Source organism: Macaca mulatta, chromosome 3 (genome assembly GCF_049350105.2).
Source record: "Macaca mulatta isolate MMU2019108-1 chromosome 3, T2T-MMU8v2.0, whole genome shotgun sequence".
Lineage (NCBI taxonomy): Eukaryota > Metazoa > Chordata > Mammalia > Primates > Cercopithecidae > Macaca > Macaca mulatta.
The window spans coordinates 98,089,052-98,115,316 of record NC_133408.1 but is presented as its reverse complement, the minus strand read 5'-3'; the positions used below and the strand labels follow the sequence as shown (position 1 = coordinate 98,115,316).

The 26,265-nt window shown below is 43.4% G+C and overlaps 1 long non-coding RNA gene across 1 annotated transcript; it reads right to left on the bottom strand.

Annotated features, from left to right (window-relative positions):
• Positions 1-1,645: 1,645 nt before the first annotated feature.
• Positions 1,646-14,948, bottom strand: LOC106997470 (uncharacterized). The gene is made up of 3 exons (XR_003728179.2): positions 9,638-14,948; positions 8,245-8,321; positions 1,646-2,954 (listed from the first exon to the last, which is right to left on the bottom strand). It is a non-coding gene; the product is annotated as an uncharacterized LOC106997470 (long non-coding RNA).
• Positions 14,949-26,265: the final 11,317 nt, after the last annotated feature.

The following is a 26,265-nucleotide window of genomic DNA, read 5'->3' as shown; positions in this document are numbered from 1 at the left end:
AGCAGGCCCTAGCTCCTCTCTGCAGCTGGTTGTCTGGATGTCTGCTGCTCTCAGCGGAGAGGATGCCCTGGAGAGGCTAGCTCCTCTTTGCAGCTGGTCATCCAGAAGTCTGCTCTGCTCTGGCTGAGTCCGGGGTTTTTATGGTCTTCAGAGGTGGGGGAGTGCATGCTGACTGGTCAATGGGCAGCCATAGGTGGGCCCAGGGTAAAGCACCCTGCCTTCCCCCTCTGGTCAGCAGGACTGGCAGCCTGGCTCCCAGGCTTTAGGACTTTCCCAGGCTGAAGGTGGGGCTTCACCAGGGACCCAATCCCTTCTGCCCAGGAACCTGTCTGCCTCCCCCTGCTGTTCCTGGTGTCCAGCCTGTTTGTCCCAAGGGGTGCCTGCAGGCCAGTGCTGAACTGCCCTCATCCCCTGCCTCAGCTTCCCTCCCATGCTCATTGGCACCCAAAATCCAGAGGGGGCTGAGGGAGCAGGAGGCTGGTGTGTCAGCACTGTCCTGAGCATGCGTCCACCTGGCCGGGATGCGACAGTACCCAGGCTCGGCCCCAACCTTGCTCTATGATCAGAGCAGGCACTGGGAGCAGGGAGAGGTCAGGCAATGGGAGCAGGCACTTCCAAGCCTGTTGGGGGCAGGGGGGCCTTCCTGGGCCCCCAAGGCACAGAGACACCCTGGTGCAGTTGCAGCAGCACTGGGGGAAGTGGGGCTCCTGCCTGCTCCCTGGAGTGGGAGACCCAGCCACACCTTCCCACTACAGCCAGTGTCTTGGCAGCAGCCACTCTAGATGGGCTGTTGCTGCTATCACCATAAGGCAGCCTAGGGAAGAAGTTGTGCCAAGTCAGGAGTTAGACCTGTGAGCTCTGGCCTTGTTTTCTGGTGACCTGGCAGGATCACTATGCTAGAGGTGCATTCAGGAAGCAATGACGGGTCACCGTCCTGTGCTAGGCTTTCACTGGTCCCTGGTAGAGAAATGGTCCCTGTTCTCGAGGGTCTCACATTGTGGAGAAGCACCAGAAGAGATGCTGTCAGCAGATACAGGGGCTGTGGCAGAGGCAGGATCCCATGCAGAAGAACCCCATCTGGCTCTTCTCCATCTTAAGGTTCCCAGTTTGAGCTCACAGAGAGAGCCCAGTTGGGTTTGTGTTACACAAGGGCACTGTCTCCATCTTTGCTTCCCCTGAGGAGAGATTTCACCTTGTCACGGGACCCACGATGACCTTGACATTGCTGCGTCTCCTCCCATAACACAGTGGTTTTTCACTGATTCTGGATAAATGAATTAACAATTTCCTCTGCAGTGGTGGTGGTGGCAGCGGGGGTGGAGGGAACAGGAAATACTACAGAAAAGGGGAGATGTATTTGGGTTTCGAAGGATGAGGAGGAATCTGCATTGCAAGGTGAATGCGCAGGGGTGGGACATGTTCTGTGACAATAAAAAGTCCCCATCTTTCTAAGATCTGGCTTTCTCATCTGCAGGATGAGGATAAGGAAACTGCCCTTGCCTCACTAATGGCATCCTTGGGCATGTCCTCTGACAGACCCAAGGCAGAAATGTTTTAGGCACTATAAACTGCTGTACAAATTATTATATAATACTCAGCCCTCAGCACAAACATTGACTGTCAACAGAGAGGGTTAGAACAATTATTTTGCAAGTCGATGAGTTATTTTAATCTTTTATAAACTGAACTCTCCCAGAATGGTTTTCGTTAATGTCCAATACCCACAACTGAACCACCATGCCACTTGTCTTTTACTAAAACACTGGTAAAACAGAATCCAGCTTGCCTTTGTGAACGTGTTAAAAACGATGTTTTCAGGGAGAACAATAGAAAAATAGCCAGTGTTGTTTGTTTGACATTCCTTGCTAGGATTTATTCAGGCTGCTGATGTCTATATGCAAACAGTACATTTAGAAGCCAAATGGGTTCTGATGCCTTATGAATGTCTTTCTTCTCCCCAATTTGCATAGAGGGGAGGCCAGCAGGAAATGTAGTGGCAATCAAATTTCACTTGTAATGAAACAATGCAGTGTTTTTGACTGTGGATGGGTGTTTAAATAATCATGACAGTAGCAGCTGGTTCCTTTCTTCCTTTGTCCAATTAGGTGCTGTTTTTTCTGCAAGGATTACTCAAAGGCAGTCAAACCTTGATCCTCCCTGGGTCAAAAGTCTGCCTGAAAGACTGACTTCTCATCATCTAAGAAGAAACGCACATTTATTTTTCTGTCTGGGTGTGACACCATTTCAGAGAAAGGTTGCTAGCTTTGAGCTGAAATCTTATTTCATCCCTGGTGTGTAGGTGAAGGCTGTTTCTGCTAGGGATTGGAGAGAACTGTGCCAGCTGCGGCAAGTACCCAGGATAGCCAGATGCTGTCAGCAAACAAAGAGTCTCGGTGGAAAGTGAGGAAGTGTGCATTAGGGTGAAGAGGCTGAATTGCCACCTATCAGCAGCTCTGGGAAGAGAGAAGCTCTGTAAATAATCCACTTTCAGGCAGTTTAATGCTTTGAACATAGTAACAGACCATGCGCAGAAACCATCTGATAGAGCAGACTGCAAATTTCACTTCCAGCAATATGGTTGTTCTTGCACTACAATCTAAGATTCTGGCAGCCTAGGGAAAAAGAGGGAAGAGAAGGAGGGGGGCTTTGAAATATAGCCTGGCCCTCCTCCCGCCTCCATGATGCCACGGGGAAGGGGCGTCTCAGAAGGGATCCTAGCTATTGATTAGGGCCAGTGTAATTTTCTTTTTCAGAACTTAAGACTGTTTCCTACAACCTGTAGACTTCCCAGAGCAATGAGTCATTAGTGTCCACGGGGCACCTCTTACATGTGCAGCTGATCCCCAGCATCCGGAGAGTGGTATAAGGTTTTCAAAATGGTTTTCATTTATGGTGTTGTATATTTTTCCTCCCAATAATCCTGATGGGTAAGAACAGACATGGAAATTATTTCCCTGAAAAAAAAGAGGTAAAAGAATAAGATGTCATAATAATAATAATAATAATAATAATAATAATAATAGCTCAAATTTATTGAGCATTTACCAGACTTACTATCCAAATGACCACATTTAATTCTCATAACCACCTTGTAAGGGAGGGACGCATTACTCCCAATTTGCAGATGAGAAAACTGAGGTTCAGAGAGGTTAAGTAAACAACCTAGGTCATACCAGTAGACACAGCCATTCCAGCTGAGGCAGAGTGGTCTTCTGAATCACTATGCTATGTGGCCTGGGTCTCTTTGACACTTAGTCCTGTTCATCCCCCAGGGAGAGACATTCGACCAGTATTAAGAACCTACTGTGTGCCAGGAATAGCTCTAGACACTGGTGATGCATTCGTTCATTCAACAAATATTTCAGTATTTCCTGAGTGCTCACTACATGCCAGGTTCTGTTTTGTGTTTGGGGTACATCAGTGAACAAAGCTCTCTGTTTTCCTGGAACTTACGTTCTACTGGAGCAGGCAGACAAGAAACAGGATATATTTAAGAAAATCACATGGTATATTAGCAAGTGATATACTCTATGGAAGAAAGAAAACTTACAGCATAGTAAAGGGGACCAGGAATGCTGGAGTGGGGGTAGACAGGGTACACTTTTAAATAAAGTGGCCAAGAGAGGTCTCATTAAGAAGGTGGCATTCAAACACAAAAATGGAAGGAAATGAGGGAAGTAACTATGTCCACATATAGGGAAGAGCATTACAGACAGAGAGAAGAGGCAGTGCCCAGCATGTTGAAAGAACAGCAAGAGGGTAACGTGGCCAGAACTGTGAGTGAGGAAGAGACAGCAATAGAGATGTGGTCACAGCATGGTGAGGACCTAGTCACGGCGTGCCCCCATGTCACTGTGAAGACTCTGAGTGAAATGGAGCGCCCTGGCAGGGCTCTGAGCAAAGGAATGGCCTGTTCTGGTTTTTGTGTTTAAAGAACCACTCTGAATGCTATTTTGAGATGAACTTTAATGTAGCAAGGGTGGAGGCAGGGAGACTAGGTCAGAGCCACTTCAGTGATCTAGGCAAGAGATAATGCTGGCTCAGGCCGGGCAGTGGTGAAGGTAGTAAGAAGTGGTCAGATTCTGTGGATGTTTTGAATGTAGAGCCACAAGACTACCAAGTCATTAAATCAACTGAAACCTGGAGTTTCAAAAAACCTAGAGTTAATAAAACTGTTTTCATAATAGAGGAACAGAACATAGGATTTTATGAATAGTGACTTAGAATACGGAAAATTAGTGCTAGCTAGGAAAGAACTGTACTTAGACCCAATAGAAACCATGACAATAAGAAAACTAGAAAACATACATTCCAGTTGTTGTTCCTTATTTCATTAAATTCAATGTATTCACAAAAATAAAGCAAGCCTAACAAAGCCACATCATTTATGACTTTGCCCTTGTGATTGTGCTGTGAGTACAGTCCAGACAGAGTTAACAGTATTTTAAGAACCATTGCTTCTTTGTTTTCCAAGTTGAACCCTGTTTTACTCCATTGGGAAATACAAATAATGGGAGAAACGGAAGTAAAATAATGGGGATCATTCCTGATTCCTATGACTACAAACACTTTGTGATTATGAGAATCCTAAGAAAAATGGATTTTCTTCTAGGTTTCATCTATTACATGCTAATGTGGAGAACAAAGTGGCTAGATGAACTTGATTAACATCTCTCTAAAGGAAGATGAGCTGTACATAGGCAGTTGTCGTTGGCTTGGTGTTTTATTTTACCTTCTCTATATAGCACAGGAAGTGTTTTGCTGCTAAGACTCAGTGGATCATCACTTGTTCTTTTATCATGAGTGGGTGTGGGCAGAAGATGAGCATCAACAATATTTACTGCTTGACTCCTATGTGCCGACACTCTGCTACTGTCTAATTCTCCTTTGTATACCCAGTTTATAGTCATTTAATTCAGCCCGACAGTGTTCTTTATTGAGGTGCACACCATCATTAATTCATTCAACAGCTGAATGAAGATCTTGCTTTCTAAACAGCTACAGAATTGATGGTTTTATATTAAGGGAGCATTCTCCTCAATGGAGCTCACTCTTAAAAGTGGACTCTGGCATTGGATTAAGTTCTGAATATTAGGAGATCACATAGAAGGTCCATACCTTCCTGCTTGCCTGGTGGCTAGTTGTGCAACCATTACCAGATTCCTGATTAAGAAAACATATGATGAAAGTTTCCTATGAGAAAACTACTATGGATAAAGGCCTAAGCTTAGCCTCTTCAAAATATGATTAAATATTAGGTTGGTACAGAAGTAATTGTGGTTTTTGCCTAATAGTTGAGGCATTCTTATTAATCAGCATCACTATTTCTGGAAGTTCTAGCCACTAAGAGGCAAGAGAATGAAATAAGTAAACCACATTATAATTATTTGTGAGAATTATTAAAAATAACAAAAGTTCAATCAGAAGCCACTGCTAGAAATCACATTACATGTCTTTGAGAAAAAGCCCAGGCACAATCACCCCTGTCTGGGCAGAGCCTTAGAAATCAACTTGCTCACTTAAGGCAAAGGAACATTTACTATTATATCGAACTTTGTCTACACCCAAAAATGGGATTAGAAGAAAGGGAAAGGTTTGTGAACCTCAAGTCCAAAAATAAAAACAAAGGGCTAAAAACGAAAACTCTTATTTTTTAACTGTCTCAAAAGGAAGCCAGACATTACAGACCAAGGACCACTACTATAAAAGCCTTGGATATAAAGTCAAATTTCTCACATTGTAGAACTCTATGCTGATGCTTCCTTTCCCTCCTCTTCCTCCTCCTCCTCCTCCTCCTCCTGCTACTACTGCTACTACAACACACACACACACACACACACACACACACACACACACACACACACACAGAGTCAGTGCTTCAGAAGCAATGACAACAGGGGCTCTTTGTCATAACCTACTGCCAGGTTTGAGAAACCCCAAGGGATACAGTAGATGGTACAGTGATGGAGGTTGTCATTAGGCTGGATGGGGGGAAACAATTGAAAAAATGTACCCAAAGCTCAGTTTGGAGGTCCAGCATAGGAGAATGGCTGGGGGAGGCAGGGACAACAGCCTGACTCGTCTCAAAGAATAGTAGAATCAAATATATCCCTCACAGCTTCCAGCGCATGATCTTTATAAGTGTGTCTGAATCTAAGAAGATTGCTTCATAGCAAGACATACTTTCCCCCGTTGCCATGGAAACAGCACCGTTCTCATGTGTCAGGAGCGCATACACACACACACACGCATGCACACACACACTGTGTGTTAATACATTCTAGTGATCTTTATACTTCTAAAAAGACATGTTCAGAGCCAGAATTTTACTAATTCCTATTATCCACTTGTTATCTATTATCTCTGTTGTTATGACATTAAAAATACTGATTTTAGATTTTTCTTCAATATAGTCTCTCCCAGAAGTGAAATAATTCATTATTTGCCCCTTCACCTACCTCCAATTTTTCTCCCACCCCCTAAATAAACATACTGTAGATCTCAATGCCTATAGTTTATTAATTTTTTAGAAACCTATTTCAGATCCTGGTCAATTTCTTTGATGGGTGTAATGATGCATTTTGTGTACTTCATATTCTTAAATATTCTCAATCTAAAATACTGTTTTCACACTGGTAAAATGGCAATTTCTGGGAAGAATGTTGATGAATCACAAGTTCGTATGAGTATGGGACTATAGTGGTCTGGTTTAGACTTCAATCTGCATACACTTTAAAAGAAACTAAAGAAAGCTGATATGGAGAAACACATTATTTTGACAAGTGTTTCTTGGGCACCCACTATCTCCATATATGACCCACTTGCCCCTGAGAGCTGATTCCAACTACATGGAGATGCTCACAATCAATGATGAGATGGTGTGGTGCGTGAGAGTCGGGGAACAGCCTTCAAAGCTCACCACAACCAGCTGTGGCTTTCACTTTACCTGAATTAGGTCATAGAGTCATAACCTGTAAAATGAGCCACTTGGACTAGACTGTCTCCCTGGTCAGCTTCAAGATGCCACGACTATACTTCCATTTCAGAACCAGGCCCATGGAGTGTGTGGTTGCTTAGACAGCCTCAGTAAGTCCCGTCTAGGAAGTGACACAGCCATGTCAGTGGGGGGCTCACACCCCATCAGGCTTCCCACTCCTTGCTGCACCTTCACTCCACACGTAGGCCCTCTGGGTGGGGTGGAGCTTCTTCCCAGTGTCCCCTCCCTGCTTCTTCTGCCCACCTCAGATCTACCCTTTGTCACTTGCCTGCTGAGACCAGTCAACTTGAGGCGATCATTCCTGCCAAGTTAGCCAGTGGCTGCATATATCACACTCAAGGCAACATTCTTATGGTAAAAATTTACTTTCTGCAGATACCAACCTCGCTAAAGTCTCCAATTTATTTCCTACAACAACTTACCTTCTCACGTTTTTTGTTTCAGCCTCAAGGGCAGTTCCTGGAATTCACCAAGCTCTTCACTGCCCTCAGCCTTGGCCTCTAGCCAATGCTGCTGCCACTGCCCAGAAAGCTTCTCCACTCAGCACTCTATTAACTCCTTTCTGCCCTTCACCAACAGCTTCCAAATCTCTTCCCCCAATTGAGCCCTCTGCTATTCTCTTTTCCGTCATAGATCTTACCAGAAAGTACAAACATCTCCCTCAGTGGATGATAGATTTCATGAAGGCACTGTGCCACTGTTCACCTGGTACCTGCCTGGTACACAGCAGGGGCTTGGGTTAATAACTGTTGGCTAAATACATGGATGAACAAATGAATGAAAGCACTGTCTTAACCCAAAGATGAGACAGATGGTGGGAATTGCAGGTCCTGGCACATATCGATGGGGGAAACATACATTTTTGAGCAGGTGAAACTTGCCTCTCATCTCCACCTGCAGTGCTCACCTGACTCCTGAAGGATGGGCACCAGCAGTAGAAAATATCATCACTCCCAAATGTAGCTTGGCCTATAACTATTCGGCAACAAGAAGGCTTTGACTCACTACAAATCTTTCTTTACATGAATTCAAAGCATTTCGCTTTGCATTTGAGCAAGCATGTTGGTGACAGCAGTCCTTAGAATGTGAAGCACAATGGTTTAAACATTAAATTGAGACAGTAAGGCTGAAACTTGTTCCCATCTCACAATGAACCTTTGGCAGAACAAAGACCAGAATCCAATTTTTGTCAATCAAGTCACTTTTCCCCCCTGGGCCTCAGTTTCCTCCTCTGTAGTTGAACGTACCTCTTCCTCCATTTCATTCTTCCCAAAGTGTTGGGATTACAGGAGTGAGCCACCGCACCTGGCCTTGATGTTTATATCTTAAAAAAAAAAAAAAAGTCACTCACACGTGAACTTTTCTTTAAATAATTGGCTATAGATGACACATTTTCTTGGGAATAAAAAAGGCACTAGTAGTGCTATTTTTGTTGTGCCGATTGATGCCAGCAGATTTATAGTTGCCCTACTTGTTCTGTTTGTCTTGCCTGCAGAGTGGATAGGTGGTTGGGTAGATTGCCCTCAACTCTTTGAACAATGGCCCCAGCTTTAAAATATGCTTTCTTGTCCTATTTTCACCACTGAATCAATGTTAATTAGAAAAATCCTTTAACCTCTTTATGTCTCAGTTTTTTCACATGTGAAATGGAAAGAGTACCTGGCTCTCCGTATGCCCAGAGAAATCTAGCACAGGGTGGTTAGAATTTGTGACTGCTGCCAGGCCAGTTCCATGGGGATGTCTGGCCTCTGGGCAGTATGGAGGCGCAGGCTTGCCAGCAGTTTATGATGCCTCTCTTGCTGGGTCCCATGGAAGGTTGCTAGATGCCCTGACTCCTGGTGTTCTATAGCCAGAGAAGACAGATTCGATGCTACTTCTAGAACAGTGCCTCCACACAGGACCAAGTCCAATCTGGTCTGATCTGTAGCCAATGAGAAAAATAAAAATAATGTGGTGCACATGTTTGTGTGTCTGTGTGTGAGTGTGTGAATATTCACATTGTCAATTGTTCTTTCTTCTGAGATAATGTGCTTCCCATTTTTTGGTGTGGAATTGGTGTTTTTTTTAATGTCCATAACACATACTTGTCATAAAATTTCAAAGTCTGCTTTAAAACACTGAGCTGAAGGACAACCCTGTTATTGTTTCCTAGATCTTCTGTGACCTGGTTTTGACAGTCAATGATTAACTTACTTTGGCTAGAAGAGATAATGCTAAGTGTTGGAAGTTTACTCAGCTTCTTAACTAGAAGTGCACTAACATTTACTAAGGGTACACTGCGTGCTAGGAACTGTGTTTGGTGCTTCCATGTACATTATTTTATTCAGTCCTCTTAGGAAATTCATGAGGTTGGAAGTGTTATAGCCATTTAAAATAAGGGAAATCTGAAGCTCAAAGAAGACAAACCACTTGGTCAAGGTCCTCAGTTGTTAACCATCAAATTCTGAATTTGAACTCAGTTTGTCTGAGCCCAAAGTCCATAGTTTTTAACCTCACTAGCCTAATTCCCAAAATAAAACCTCAAAACTCATATTACAATCTGGAATATACTTGTATCAACTGAAGGCCATTTGGAGACTGGCATTTTAATTCTGAGACCTACAGAGAAAACATTAAAAGACTTTGGATACAGGGACTTACCGTAAATAGATCTGGGTTGAACAGGACTCTTTCATCCATGACGCCTTCCTATCTGCTGAGTTTGTGAGAGTCTGAAGAGGAGCCAAAGCCAGGGACACAGTGAGACCAAGTGCCTGAGTCACACTGTGACCTTGAGTGCATTCCAGAGATCAGCCTGAAACATCCTCGATTATCTCTTCTGCGATATCATCTATCCTTGATTTTCTATCATAGGAATAATCAATGTTGACTGGACTGAATGACACAGAAGCAGAGGAATCGTTTGTCCTCCAGGACCGTAACCAGCAATCAGCCTTGTATTCAGTGATATTTGGGCCAGTATTTACTTCTTTATCTCATATCTGTTTTGTCTGTGATTAAATTCCACTATGAAGGTGACTAAGAAAGCTAATGTTTTGAATTTTCAAGATTTCATCGTTAAGAAATCTGTTCAAGGAAAGGCCAAGTCTTTGGGCAGAATGACCAAATGCTCCTAGGCCTCAAGTTTGCAAAGCTTATTTTAAAAAGTAGAGTATTGGTCTTTTTAGCTAAAGGTTCCCATTCTGTAGGTCTCATGGGGGTGTCCTGGAATCAAACCTGGGGATTGAAAGTAGGCAGAAGATCCAGGAACACACATTGGGAACAGTTCTAACATACCCACATTTCATTCAAGAGTCATATATAATCATCACTGGCTGGCTGGACACTTTTCCTTTATTGTTTTTCTTTCCAACTGACAGGGATTAAGAATAGACCTTGTTGACCCTACATGCTGAGAACAAATTGCACAAGCCTCCAAATCACTTTTTGGAGGGTATGTTTTAGTACAAAAAAATGGACCAAACTGAAGAAGCCTTAGTTGTAGAGTCCAGAGGGTTGAAGTCGGGGAGAGGTGAGAACCAAGGTGTCCTCATGGGCCAAGAGAGGACACCCTGACCCATGCCTTTCTTAAGGACAAAGCATGTGCTGGGCACTGTCAGTGTGAAGTCCATAAATCCACACGAAGCAGTTGCACTGACTCAAAAGTCCTTTAGCATTTACAGACAGTTCTGTTTTTATCGAGTATACAAGTCAGCATATCTTCCGAATGTTGCCTGCAAATGCCAACTCTCTGGCTGGCTGCCATGCTTCTCCAAGGTAACGCGCTCTGTGTGCATGGCTGTCTTCATGGCTGTTTATAGGCAGAGAACAATTCTTGTTGATCAACACCTGGGCTGAACCAGTTGTTCGATATACAGGCATACCTTGTTTTATTGCATTTCCCTTTATTGCACATCCTAGATACTGTCTACTGCCTTTTTTTTTTTTTTAAACAAATTGAAGGTTTGTGGCAACCTGGCATTGGGCAAGTCTATTGGTGCCATTTTTCCAACAGCATGTGTTCATTTTGGTAATTCTTACAATAATTCAAACTTTTTCATTATTATATTTGTTATGGTGAACTATGATCAGTGATTTTTTCTTTTTCTTTTCTTTTTCTTTCTTTTTTTTTTGAGATGGAATTTCGCTCTTGTTGCCCAGGCTGGAGTGCAATGGTGTGATCCCAGCTTGCTGCAACCTCTGCCTCCTGGGCTCAAGCGATTCTCCTGCCTTAGCCTCCCAAGTTGCTGAGATTACAGGCATGCACCACCACGCCCGGCTAGTTTTTTATTTTTAGTAGAGAGGGGGTTTCTCCATGTTGGTCAGGCTGATCTCAAACTCCCGACCTCCAGTGATCCACCCACCTCAGCCTTCCAAAGTACTGGGATTACAGGCATGAGCCACTGCGCTCGGCCAATTAGTGATTTTTGATGTTACTGTTTTATTGTTTTGGGGAGTCATATAAAATGGAGAACTTAATAAATGTATGTGTTCTAACTGCTCCCCCGACTGGCTGTTCCCCTGTCTCTCCCTTACCTTGGCCCTCCCTATTTCTTGAGACACAACAATATTGAAATTAGGACAATTAATAATCGTACAATGGCCTTTAAATATTCAAGTAAAGGAAGAGGAACACATCTAATTTTCTTTTTTCTTTTTCTTTTTCTTTTTTTTTTTTTGAGATGGAGTCTTGTTCTGAGGCCCAGGCTATATGTAGTGCAGTGGTGCAATCTCGGCTCACTGCAACCTCCACCTCTCAGGTTCAAGCAATTCTCCTGCCTCAGCCTCCCGAGTAGCTGGGACTATAGGCATGTGCCACCACACCCAGCTAATTTTTGTATTTTTAGTAGAGACGGGGTTTCACCATGTTGGCCAGGCTGGTCTCGAACTCCTGACCTCAAGTGATCCACCCACCTTGGCCTCCCCAAATGTTGGGATTATAGGCATAAGCCACCATGCCCCACCACATCTCTCACTATCAATCAAAAGGGAGAAATTATTAAGCTTAGTGGGAGGCATGTGGGAGGCCAAGATGGGCTGAAAGCAAGGCCTCTTGCACAAAACAGTTGGCCAAGTCGTGAATGCAAAGAAAAAGTTCTTGAAGGAAATTAAAAGTGCTACTCCAGTGAACACATGAATGATAAGAAAGCAAAAGAGTCTTATTGTCGATATAGAGAAAGTTTGAGTGATCTGGATAGAAAATCAAGCCAGTCACAATATTCCCCTAAGCCAATGCCTTGTCCAGAGTAAGGCCCTATCTCTCTTCAATTCTTTGAAGACAGAGAGAAGTGAGAAAGTTGCAGAAGAAAAGGTGGAAGCTAGCAGAGGTTGGTTCATGAGGTTTAAGGAAAGAAGTTGCCTCCATGACATAGAAGTGCAAGGTAAAGTAGCAAATGCTGATGTAGAAATTGCAGCAAATTATCCAGAAGACTTAGCCCAAGATCACTGATGAAGGTGGCTACACTAAACAACAGATTGTCAGTGTAGATAAAACAGCCTTCTATTGAAAGAAGATGCCATCTAGAACTTTTATAGCTAGAAAAGAGAACTCAAGGCCTGGCTTCAAGTCAGCCTTCAAAGGACAGGCTGACTCTTTTGTTACGGATTAATGCAGCTGGTGACTTTAAATTAAAGCCAATGTTCACTCACCATTACAAAAATCCCAAGACCCTTAAGAATTATCCTAAATCTACTCTGTCTGTGCTCTAGAAATGGAATGACAAAGTCTGGATGACAGCACATCCGTTTACAGCATGGATTAGTGAATAGTTTATGCCCCCTGTTGAGACTTACAGCTCAGAAAAAAAAAAGATTCCTTGCAAAACATGACCGCTCATTGATGATGTACCTAGTCACCCAAAAGCTCTGATGGAGATGTACAGGGAGATTAATGTTATTTTCCTGCCTGCTCACACAATATCCATTCTGCAATCTATGGATCAAGGAGTAATGTTGGTTTTTAAATATTATTATATAAGAAATACATTTTGTACAATTATAGCTACCATAGGTAGTGATTCCTGTGATGGATTTGGATAAATTGAAAATCTTCTAGAAAGGATTCACCATTCTAGATGCCATTAAGAACATTTTTGATTCATGGGAGGAGGCCAAAATATCAACATTAAGAGGAGTTTGGAAGAAGTTGATTCCAACCCTCATGGATGACTTTGAGGAGTTCAAGACTTTAGTGGAAGAAGTCACCTCGGATATAGTGGAAATAGCAAGATAACTAGAATTATAAGTGGAGCCTGGAGATGTGACTGGATTGCTTCAGTTTCATGACCAAACTTAAATGAATGAGGAGTTGCTTCTTATACATGAGCAAAGAAAGTGGTTTCCTGAGATGGAATCTACTCCTGGTGAACATGCTGTAAACATTGTTGGAATTACAACAAAAAATTTAGAATGCTACATCAACTTAGTTGATAAAGCAGTGGCAGGATTGGAGAGGATTGACTCCCAATTTTGAATGAAGTTCTAATGTGGGTAAGTAAAATGCTATCAAATAGCATTGCATGCTACAGAGAAATGTTTTGTAAAAGAGTTCATCAACAAGTCCATTATTGTCTTATTTTAAGAAATTGCCACAGTCACCTCAACCTTCAGCACCACCACTCTGATCAGTCAACAGCTGTCAAAAGAGGCAAGACCTTCCACCAGCAAAAAGATTAAGATGCGCTGAAGGCTCAGATTGTTAGCATTTTTTAGCAGTAGAGTACTTTTAAACTAAAGCATATCTATTTTAGACATAATGCTATTGCACACTTAAAAGACTACGGTATAGTGTAAACGTAATTTTTATATGCACTGGAAAACCAAAAAAAGTGTGTGACCTGCTTTATTATATTATTCACTTTGTTGTGATGGTCTGGAATCAAACCTGCAGTGTCTCTGAGGTATGCCTGTACTTAATGTCATCCCTAACTGTGACAGTGCCTCTTGGGCAAGTTTATCTTTGAGGTTATTTTGGACCATGGAAGGTCACAAAGAGTGAAGTGTATAAAGGATTCCCTGAGAAAAGAGGGCTGGAACTTGAGGCAAGGTGGCAGGAGGAAGAGGAGAGAATGCAGCTAAAAATAGTTAGTACGGTGTCCCTAACTAATTGGTGAAACTAGGCCAAGGTTGGCAAAACTTTTGTAGGAGAGTCAAGTCTGAAGGATGGATTAGTGGCTCCCTCGAGTCTTGATCTGGAAGAATTTCTGCAGTCACAGACAGCCTCAGCAGTGACATCCGCAATGACTGATGACTGATGTCTGCCAGGGGCCCAGGAAGGGTGTGTGTGGCGTATTTGTCAGCCATGCTCTGGTGGACATGTAGCTACATTTTGAACTTTTTGGCCTTTTGCTGATCTTTATTTTCAGAAACACACACCAGCATTTCTTTTCTCATGCATCTTCATGGCTATCTACTCGCTGCTCAAATAAGAGATTTATAGTAGTTTAGGCAGAATCTCTCAGAGGTATCTGAGCTAATGACCAGTAAATACCACTCAGCATATGTCTCTAGAAACTATGAGCAGGGAAGTCTCTACAAGTTGGTCACCCCTGTGTAGTCACTTTTTCTCTTTGCAACAGATGTCCAATACACAGGTTCTCCCATGCCTTGGAAACAACTGTCACCCTCAAATCCTCTGGAGTGGATCATGACTGTGGCAGGATCTGTGACATTCATTCTGGGCTTCTCACAGAAGACATGACAGAGTGATAGGAACTGTGACTGTGCCGTCACCAGCACTTTTAGGTATAACTGAGCTCTCTGGAAATCTCTGCACTACTTGAGGGAGTTGGTGTCCCCAGCTGTGGCCTGCTGCATGATGTCAAATGCTAGAGGCAGGCCATTTGCCTCGCTCCCTTATTGCTACACTGCCTGGCTCTTTGCTATTTTTATAAAAAATCAAGTTTTCCTTAAATATCAAAGAATTTTGGCTGGGCATGGTGGCTCACACCCATAATCCCAGCACTTTGGGAGACTGAGGCGGGTGGATCACTTGAGGTCAGGAGTTTGAGACCAGCCTGGCCAACATGGTGAAACCCCGTCTCTACTAAAAATACAAAAATTAGCTGGGCGCACACCTGTACTCCCAGCTACTTGGGAGTCTGAGGCGAGAGAATTGCTTGAACATGGGAGGCACAGATTGCAGTGAGCCAAGATTGTGCCACTGCGCTCCAGCCTGAGTGACAGAGCAAGACTCCATCTCAAAAAAAAAAAAAAGAATTTTATCTTCAGGGAGCCCCTGTGTTTTAGTCTGCTTGGGCTGCTATACCAAAATATCGTAGACTGGGTGGATGAAACAACAGAAATGTGTATCTTTATAGTTCTGGAGGCTGAGAAGTCTGAGATCAAGATGCTGACTGATTCAGTTCCTGGTGAGGGCCAACATCACAGCCTCTAGACATAGACAGCTGCCTTCTTGCTGTGTTCTCACTTGGTGGGAAGACAGCAAGCTGCTGTCTCAAGAACACTGATCCCATCATGGGGGCCTCCCTCAAGACCTCATCTAAACCTCATAATCTTCCAGAGGCCCACCTCCCAACACCATCACATTGGGGGTGAGGGCTTCCACCTAGAAATGTGAGGGGGTCACAAACAGTTAGTCTGTAACACCCTCCTTTCTGCAAGGTGTGTTTTCATTAGAAAACACCAATCCTTAATAATATAACCAAGTTTTTTTTAACACTAAAGAGTTTGGCTGGGCGCCGTGGCTCATGCCTGTAATTCCAGCACTTTGGGAGGCCAAGGTGGACGGATCACAAGGTCAGGAGATCGAGACCATCCTGGCTAACATGGTGAAACCCCGTCTCCACTAAAAATACAAAAAATTAGCCGGGCATGGTGGTGGGCGCCTGTAGTCCCAGCTACTCAGGAGGCTGAGGCAGGAGAATGGCATAAACTCGGGAGGTGGAGGTTGCAGTGAGCCAAGATCGCACCGCTGTACTCCAGCCTGGGTGACAGAGCGAGACTCCGCCTTAAAAAAAAAAAAAAAGAGTTTGACCTGAACGTTTTGTGCTCTGGGTTTTAGTGGGGTTGGTGTGCTTGTGCTACTGGGTTGAGAGAATAGAGAGCTTTAAGAATTATTAACATTTAGCAAAATAATGATGTTTTCAGTTTTAAAAAGAACAGTAAGTGGTTCGATTCCTATTGCTAATTGTAGAAAACGTCATGGTGGAACTGCGTGGGGAAATACAGAGGAAACTGCAGTGGGTTGGGGAGGAGGACCGTTTTGAACTGCTTTTTGTTAAAGTGAACTGACAATTCTGCTTGTTGAGTTGTTAATACAATGTTGAAATTCAAGTGCTGTATCTGATTTCAATTCCTGACTCCTCCACTTAGTAGCACCGTGACTCTGGGCAAGTTACTGAATCTCTCTAAGTCTCAGCTTTGTCATTTCTAAAATGAAAGTAATAGTAGTTCCTACTCCATGAGACTCAATGAGGAGAAGATTCAATGAGGAGCTGGGAGTGGTGGCTCTTGCCTGTAATCCCTGCACTTTGGGAGGCTGAGGCAGGAGGATCGCTGGAGCTCAGGAGGTCGATGCTGCAGTGAGCCATGTTCACGTCACTGCACTCCAGCCTGGGTGATAGAGCCGGACCCTGCCTCAGAAAAAATAAGAAAAAAAAGATTCAATGTGAATGTATGCAAGTAATTCAGGACTGTGTCTGGAACATGGTAAGAGCTCATTAGATGTCAGCTATTATTATTATTATTAGCAGCAGCATGGTGGGAAAGATACAGCACTAGGAAGCCAGAGTCCTCTCCCCAATTACTGAGGTACGTTGACAACAACAATAACAACAACAACAATAGTAGCAACACTCTTATTACTAAGCTCTTAACATGAATTAATTTACAACTGCCCTATGAGGTAAGTATTATTGCTATTATAATCATCCCTTATAACTGAGGAAATTGAGTCACAGAAAGATTAAATAACTTGCCCAAAGTAACAAGGCTAATGACCAGCAAGGCCAGGGCTTGAATCCAGGCAGCCTGTTCCAGAGCTGACATGTTGAACTACCATGATATGTTGCTTTTTTTGGTCTACACAGTTAGGGCCATGGCGGGAGGCAATGTGTAGACCCAGTAATCTGTTGGGATCCCTCTACGTCTCGGATCCTTGGGAATGTCCCTGAGTTTAGATCTACTGTTATACTCTATATCAGACAATGAAAAACACAGTTCTAAGTCCTTATCTTGGGAAACTCTCATAACATTTGGCTTAGTGAAGTCAAATGGTACAAAATTCAAAAGTAAAAGGCACACGGTATAAAGTCTTTTCTTAGTTCATCATCCAGCCATCTAGTTCCCTTGCCCGGAGATAGCAAATGTTAGCTAATGGATCAACTTTGAGCAAATTGTTAACCCAAACCTTACCTCTTTATCATCCAAGACAAACACTGCTTCCATGCCCCACCTCCCGTCTCTGCTCTGACTTCCTGGCTGGAGACAGAATTCCCAATAAAGGAGAGAAACAGAAGTAGTTTCTCTCCAGTGCCAGCCTCACCTTCCCTTCCCCTCTCTTTACGTCTCCCCTCCCCTACCACTCCTGGGTCTTTCTTTCCCAACTCAAACTATCGCCATGTTACACTACACTAAAGGTATCCTCAGGAGAAGGTTGGGGACATCTGCTTTAACTTCCACAACTCCTTTGCTACCAGGACTATCATTCTGGGTTTATCACCAATTAACATACCACTCACGCTGTGAAGTATAAGGGCTGGTGTGGCTGGACCACCAAAGAAGACTCATTCGCTGTAATATTCCTAAACACAGAAAGAAAAAAAAATAGGATTTTCTTTCTCTAAGTATTCTAGTACTAAACCTTGTAGCTACATATGTACAGGAACAGGGAGATATCAGGACATGCTATTGATCTCATTTGTAAAACCCCAAAATAATAGCACCAACAAACTAAGCATGCACACATTGACTAGCAGATTAAACTGTTAACAGTGAATACGTTACTTACCAACTATTTTAACTTTTAATAAGAAGCATGAATTTCATTTATATATATATTTACATATATTATATATATATATGATTTTCAGATCTCAGATCTTTTCTCCCCTTTTTATTGTGGTAAAATAACATACGCTTTACCATTTTAACTATTTTTAGTTAGTTGTTTGTTTTTAACAGAGATGGGGTCTCACTATGTTGCCCAGGCTGGTCTCAACCTCCTGGACCCAAGCAATCCTCCCGCCTTGGCCTCCCAAAGTGTTGAGATTACAGGCATGAGCCACTGCACCCAGCCTCAACTATTTTTAAGTCTACAATTCAGTGACATTAAGTATATTCACAATGTTGTGCAATAGTCACCACTATCCATTTCCAGAAATTTTCATCATCCCAAATAGAACTCTGTACCCATGAAATAATAACTCCCCATTCCTCCCTCCCCAAGTGCCTTACAACCTTGATTCTACTTTCCGTCTCTATGGATTTGTCTGTTCTACAAGCAGCATCATGCAATATTTGCTCTTCAGTGTCTGGTTTATTTCACCAAGCACAGTGTCTTCAGTGTTCACTAATGTTGTGATATATATTAAAATCACATACATCCTTTTGTATGCAAAAGAATTTTTGTTCCTTTTAAAGGCTGAATGATATCCAATTTTATGTATACACTACATTTTAAAAATGCATTCATTTGTTGGTTGGATTGTTACCACCCTTTAGCTATTGAGAATAGAGCTGCTATGAAATGGGTGTAGGAGTATCTGTTTGAATCCCTGCTTTCAATTCTTTTGGGCATACACCCAGAAGAGAAATTGCTAGATTCTATGGTTTATCTATGTTTACCTTTTTGAGGAAACACCATACTGTTTTCCATAGCAGCGGCACCATTTTACATTCCCACCAGCAATGGACCGGGGTCCTAATTTCTACTCATTATCATCAACCCTTTTCTAAAAAAAATAGTTATCCTAATGGGTGTGAATCTCATTTTTTATCCCTCACCCCTCTTTTCCCCCGAGTCCCCAAAGTCCATTGTATCATCCTTTTGCCTGTGCATCATCATAGCTTAGCTCCCACCTATGAGTGAGAACATACGATATTTGGTTTTCCATTCTTGAGTTACTTCACTTAGAATAATGTTCTTGCCGGGCGCGGTGGCTCAAGCCTGTAATCCCAGCACTTTGGGAGGCCGAGGCGGGTGGATCACAAGGTCAGGAGATCGAGACCACAGTGAAACCCCGTCTCTACTAAAAATACAAAAAATTAGCCGGGCGCGGTGGCGGGCGCCTGTAGTCCCAGCTACTCAGGAGGCTGAGGCAGGAGAATGGCGGGAACCCGGGAGGCGGAGCTTGCAGTGAGCCGAGATCGCGCCACTGCACTCCAGCCTGGGCAACAGCGTGAGACTCCGTCTCAAAAAAAAAAAAAAAAAAAAAAAAGAATAATGTTCTCCAGGCTGGATATGGTGGCTCAGGCCTGTAATCCCAGCACTTTGGGAGGTTGAGGTGGGCGGATCAAGAGGTCAGGAGATCAAGACCATCCTGGCCAACATGGTGAAACCCCATCTCTACTAAAATGCAAAAATTAGCCAGGTGTGGTGGCGTGTGCTTGTAATCCCAGCTACTTGGGAGGCTGAGGCAGGGGAATCACTTGAACCCGGGAGGCAGAGGTTGCAGTGAGCTGAGATCGCACCACTGCACTCCAGCCTAGCGACAGAGCAAGACTCTGTCTAAAAAATAAATAAATAAAAAATAATGGTCTCCAATTCCATCCAGGATCCAGTTTGCTGCAAATGCCATTATTTAATTCCTTTTTATGGCTGAGTAGTATTCCATGGTGTGTGTATGTGTGTATATATATGTGTGTGTGTGTGTGTATCACATTTTCTTTATTCACTCATCGATTGATGGGCATTTGGGCTGGTTCCATATTTTTGCAATTGTGAATTGTGCTGCTATAAACATGTGTGTGCAAGTATCTTTTTTATATAATGACTTCTTTTCCACTGGGTAGATAGCCAGTAGTAGGATTGCTGGATCAAATGGTAGACCTATTTTTAGTTTTTAAAGGAAACTCCACACTGTTTTCCATAGTGGTTATACTAGTTTACGTTCCCACCAACAATGTTAAAGTGTTCCCTTGTTAGCACATCCATGCCAACATCTATTATTTTTTGATTTTTTTGTATTATGGCCATGTGAGTTTCTTTCTTTCTTTTTTTTTTTTTTTCTGAGACAGAGTCTCACTCTGTCGCCAGGCTGGAGGGTAATGGCACGATCTCAGCTCACTGCAATCTCCGCCTCCCAGGTTCAAGTTGATTCCCCTGCCTCAGGCTTCCGAGTAGCTGGGACTACAGGCACACACCACCACGCCTGGCTAATTTTTTATATTTTAGTAGAGATGGGGTTTCACCATGTTGCCCAGAATGGTCTCAATCTCTGACCTCGTGATCCGCCTGCCTCGGCCTCCCAAAGTGTTGGGATTATAGGCATGACCCACCGTGCCTGGCCTCATATTTTTTGTAAAAGGTGTGATGGTTAATTGTGCCACTTTGACTGAGCCATGGGGTGGCTAGCTGTTTGGTCAAACACTATTGTGGGTACACGTGAGGGAATATCTTAAGTCCTGGGCTTCTACAGAGCCAGTTTCTATTAATTGCTTTTTTCCTGTATATTGCCTATACTCCTGTTTCTTTGAATGTCTTATAATTTTTTGTTGAAAATTGCACATTTAAAATGCTATAATGTGGCAACTGTGGAAATTAGATTCTCACCCTTCCCCAGGGCTTGTCATAGTTGCTGTCAGTTATTGTTTATTTAGTGACTTTTCTGACATAGTCTGTAAAGTCTGTATTCTTTGTCATGTTTGGTTGGTGAAGTCTCTGTATAGTTAGTTTAGCGGTCAGGTAGCGATTGGATACAGATTTCCTTAAATACCAGGGACCAATGAGTTTCCCAGTTTTTGCAAAGGGGCTCTGTGAGTAAATTGGGGCTAGCCTTCGACACTCAGCCAGGGCCTTGACAATTCTGTTTGAGCCTTCACTGCCTGCCTGCACACAGCTTCAAGGATATGTTGCACAGAGGTGAGAACTTAGGGCCTTCTCAGGTCTTTGCTAAGCATCCACACAACCCTGGGCTCATGCACAGCCCTCTGCAGGCATGTGGCCTTCTAGCTTCTTAGGAATATGTCGAGTTCCTACAGACACCTCATTCCCCGGCTTTTCCTTGAAAGCTTTTTGGTTAGCCTATTGTTTGCCAACTAGTATCCACTACTTCAAGCACCTTGAAATTAAATAGTTGCCTCCAAATGTTTTCAACAAATGTCCCCAGGAAGAAGGGTTTTTGCAGCAGGTGATCTTCAGGTCAAGTCAAATAAGGACTGGCTTGCAATCAATGTCTTCCTGGGAACTCCCAGAGAGGGCAAATCCTGACAGATGTGTGGGAATGAGGTTTTGAAGGAACTGTATCTAATACTACTGTGCCTCCTCCAGTGGCTGCCAGGCTGTTGGCTTTTACTGTAATTGTGGACTCTTGATTTTCAAGGCTACCACAGAGCTGGAGGAGATGGGTGATGGGAACAGGGCAAGTTAAGCTTGCTGCTCTTACTGAGATTCAACCATTTTTCTGGAATAAACACTCCCTGGATTGCTGCAAGCCTTGGGTTAATTTACAGAGTTCTGAAAAAGTTGATTCTCACTATTTTTGCTGGTTTTCTCACTGCTTTCCTGGAGGAGAGAAGTTTTGGAGATACTTACATTTTTGCCAACAATATCCTAATGAAGTGTTAATGGGGAAAGAGAGTGAGTTGTGTGAAAAAGCAGTGCTGGAGTTACTGTCAGAGGTGGAGTCATTGCAAGTGATGACAGGGCCCAGGGTAAGGCCAGGGAATGGACACCTGAAATGGAGTGCAAGTGAAGGTCACTGCTGCGGGAAGGGGCAGGCAATGGATGTTCAGGCCAGACTGATGGGAGGGTGTCCACATGGAGGCTGAAATCCTCCAGGACCAGGATACTACTTGAGGGGAGAAGGAGACTGAACCAGGTGCCTAAGTCCTCTCTGACTGCAGGAGTGACCTGAGATTGATGGATGGTGGCAGGGTCAGTGCTGGGAAATGAAAGTTGTCACAAGCGTAGCCAGTATGGAAAACAGTGGCAGAGATATTCTGAAGACTGAAGAGGAACAAGAAATTTCAAAAGATAATTATGATATGTAACTAGATATCTTACACCAAGAAGGGAGAATTTTTGTCAATTTAACTAATGTGGTCTACCAGTAGGGAGGATTGTTGTCAATTTAATTAATATGGCCTACCAGTAGAAAACTTCTTAGTGCCAACAAACTATTTTCACTCATCGCTCCATAAATCAGGAGGTGAAGGCAAGAACTGCAGCCTTTGATAGATGCATCTTCTTGTGGTTCACCCTCTGTCTTCATTCTTGTTCATCTTTTTTTTCTTTTGAGACAGGGTCTCGTTCTGTTGCCCAAGCTGGAGTGCGGTGGCATGATCTCGGCTCACTGCAGCCTTGACCTCCACAGCTCAAGTGATCCTCCCACCTCAGCCTCCTGAGTAGGTAGGACTACCGGTGCTTACCACCATGCCTGACTAAATTTTTTTTTTTTTTTTTTTTACATTTTGTAGAGACAGGGTCTCACTACATTGCCAGACTGGTCTCGAACTCTGGGCTCAAGTGATCCTCCCATCTTGGCCTTCCAAAATGCTGAGGTTACAGGTGTGAGCCACCACACGCAGTCTCTCTTCATTCTTTAAGGGAGTCTCCTTTCTCTGAGCTTATATTACCTGTTTTATCTCTGAGTTTACATGATGTTAGGGACCACAAGTCCCTGTTGCTGGAGATGACCCGCCATGAGGATCAGATTCGTGACCTGCATTTAGGCCAAGGTTAGTGAAGGACTAGAGAATCCCAAAGAGCCACACGCTGCCTTTATTTTTGGAAAGCCATGTTTTCTGCAGGCTCCGAGGGTACTGATTTAGTCATCTTTGGTCTTACACACAAAATCATGAGTATTCATTATGTAAAATTCTTTTAATCAATCTTTTCACAATGTATAATAGCTGTGATCATAAAATTCTAAGCTATAGCAGCCTACAACAGTAATGTGTAAAAAGCACTATACACTGAAATGTCCTAACTGGGCCGTCGCCAAGTTATGTCTGAATACAAACCAAGACATCAAGATTTGGGGCTGGAAAACACACTCTCAATGTAATTGCTTAAAGCCACCATCACTTGGATTCAACTCTCATGACTGTGAAAAGCACTTCAAGTTCAGCTCTCAAGACTATGAAAGCAGAACCCAGGGGACCCAGCGTGGATTCAGCTGCCTTTTCTCTAATTTTCCAACCACATGTTCACACAAGACCTAGCAGTAAACAACATGAGGAAAATCAAGCAGGGAAACTTTGCCTCCCCATCGAATTGCTGTAACTCCCTCTCCTGCCTGTCGCTATTAACCTCTGGAAAGAGAGGCCTGTAATTGCCATCTAGTACTCATTCCCATGCAGTCTGCAACATGCAGTGGCCTGGCTTCCATCTCCACCACTCAAAAAAGATCAACACTGATGGATGCTGTGCTCAAGAATGATGCCAATCTTCATCATTCCCTATCTGTTTGCTACTTTAGACAGCGTCAAATGACTGACCTTCATCCCCAAAACTTTCCCCTTCTTTCACCCTCTGGGATACCTCTCTCTATTTTTCCTCCTACAACTCTGACTCCACCTCTTCCTTGCCTGGCTCCTCTTCCTCCAGCAGCTCCTTGCCATTTCCTCTAAGTCCATCCTAGGTTTCATATTGTCTCCCTCTATACCATCTATCCCTCAGTAATTTGAGCAACTTCCACCTAACGACCTAATCTACATGTTCAATCCACACCTGTGAGCTCTACGCCTCCTGTTCCAATTGCCTACTGGATGCTGACATAGATAGTTAGCAAATATCTCCAGCTCAACATGCCTCACATTATACAAACTGTTTCCCTAAAACCTGTTTCTCTTCTTGTCTTCCCAGCCGCATGGCACCCAGGCTGGAAGTGCGGAGTCATCATTAGCTATTCTCCCTCTCTCTCTGTCTCCATGTTCAGTCTATTTCTTACAAAACCATCCCTCTATCTCTCTCCTCTTCATTCCCACTGCCTTCCTCGCTGTCTCCTTGACTGCAGGAACTTCCTCTTTTTTTCCAATCCACATTGCTGCCAGAATTCTCTCTACAATAAACAAATTTGATGAGTGTTAGTCCTTAGAGGTTTCCCAAAGCTAGGGTGATTGTATGCCTCTGTTGGCCTAGAACAGTGCTGTTTTCTGCTGACTGTTCAGTTATTGTATCTGGGTAGCATGCCCATTAACTCTCAAAAGTGGCCCATTTGGATGATGAATTATGTGATCATCCTATCACAGAGCAACAGGGTTAAAATCCAAACTCTTTAACCTGGCGTACAATCTGTCCCCAAGCTAACTTTCTATTGCCATCTTTCTTCCATCCTGTTTAACTGCCATTCCCCAAACACGCCAGGCTGTTTCCCAGCTCACTGTCATTGTCCATGCTGTTCTCTCTTCCTAAACACTGTTTCCCCATTTGCCACTTCTCCACTCCTCCTTAACCTTCACCGCCCAGCCAAGGTAGCACCTCGTATGTGAAACTGCATATCCTGTCAGGAGCCTTCTCTCCGTCCCCTGCTCCCCAGTGATCCTGTAGCGATTTGTTCAACTCTTTGTCACGTATTCTACTTTGAATCTGGTACAACACCTGGCACATTGCAGGTCCCCAAAATATTCTGAAGGAGAGGCTTTCAAGAAGCATGAAGCCAGGAGGTTTTTTTTTTTTCCCCCCTCCGGTTGTCTCTGATTAGAATTAAAAGCTTTTATTTTCCATATGGGACTTGCTTGAGAAAATCCAACATGTCAGAGCCAAGTCTATTTCTTCATCTGTAGAGTAATAAGGAGAATAATTGCTGCTGCCAAAAGCTACCCATGTGAACTCAATAAGGTAATAAAAACAAGCCCTGCTGTTGAAGTAGAATGTATTGAAATAGAGAATGAGATGAGCCTCCCATCCTCTGTCATCTATCCCTACAATCTGCAGCCTGTGTGGTGTGGGGGCAAAAGAAGATTCCGAGAACTGGCAGATGGTTAAATAGAAAATATACCTATGGGAGGGAATAATGATTTATCCCAATACAAACGAAACTAATTTGAGAAATAACCACTTATTGAGCATGCACATGGATCAAATATTGTGCTAAGAATTTTACATATAGTTTATCTTTCCAATTTTGTAAGGAGATTGATGGATATTATGATTCCCCATTTTACAGTGGAGGAGACTGGAGCTCAGAGAGGTTAAGTAACTTGTTGATATAGTTTGGCTCTGTGTTTCCACCCAAATCTCATGTTGAATTGTGATCCCCAATGTTGGGGGAGAGACCTGGTGGGAGGTGATTGGATCATGGGGGTGGATTTCCCCCTTGCTTTTCTCGTGATAGCGAGTGAGTTCTCACAAAATCTGGTTGTTTGAAAGTATGTAGCACCTCCCCCTTTGCTCTCTCTTCCTCCTGCTCCTACGACATAAGACATGCCAGCTTCCACTTCAACTTCTGCCATGATTGTAAGTTTCCTAAGGCCTTCCTGGCCATGCCTCCTGTACAGCCCGCAGAACTGTGAGTCAATTAACCCTCCTTTTTATAAATTACTCAGTCTCAGGTAGTTCTTTACAGCAGTGTGAGAACGGACTAATACACTTACCAACAGCACAAAGCTAGTAAGTGGTGGAATTGGGATACGTAATAATAATGCTAATAACACACATGTGCATACCAGGGTGTCTGTGGTGTGTTGCTCAGTTCTCACACCCACCCTATGTATTATATTATGTTATATCTCCATCATCAGATGGAGGCAATGTTAAATAACTAGCCCAAGGTCACATCACTAGGAGGAAAGGGTGCCAGGCAATTTACTCCAGTAATCTTATGCCTGGTCACTACCCTCGCTCTCCTTCAGGTCTGTCTGACTTTGCTATCTCAGCTCTTTTTATGTTGCCAGAGAATCCATCAGATGGCTTTTCCCTCCTTTCTCTAGATGTGGCCAGCAGACTGTCAGCATCAACATCGCCTGGAAGCACATTAGAAAGAATCTTGTGCCCCTACTCCAGGCCTAGGGAGACAGTATCTGCATTTCCACAAGATCCCAAGGACCTGGTCTAAATCAGTCATTTTCAATCTCATCTCCATATTGGACTCCCCTTGGGGAGCTTTAAAGAATCTGATGCTGGCTAGGCACGGTAGTTCATGCCTGTAATCCCAGCACTTTAGGAG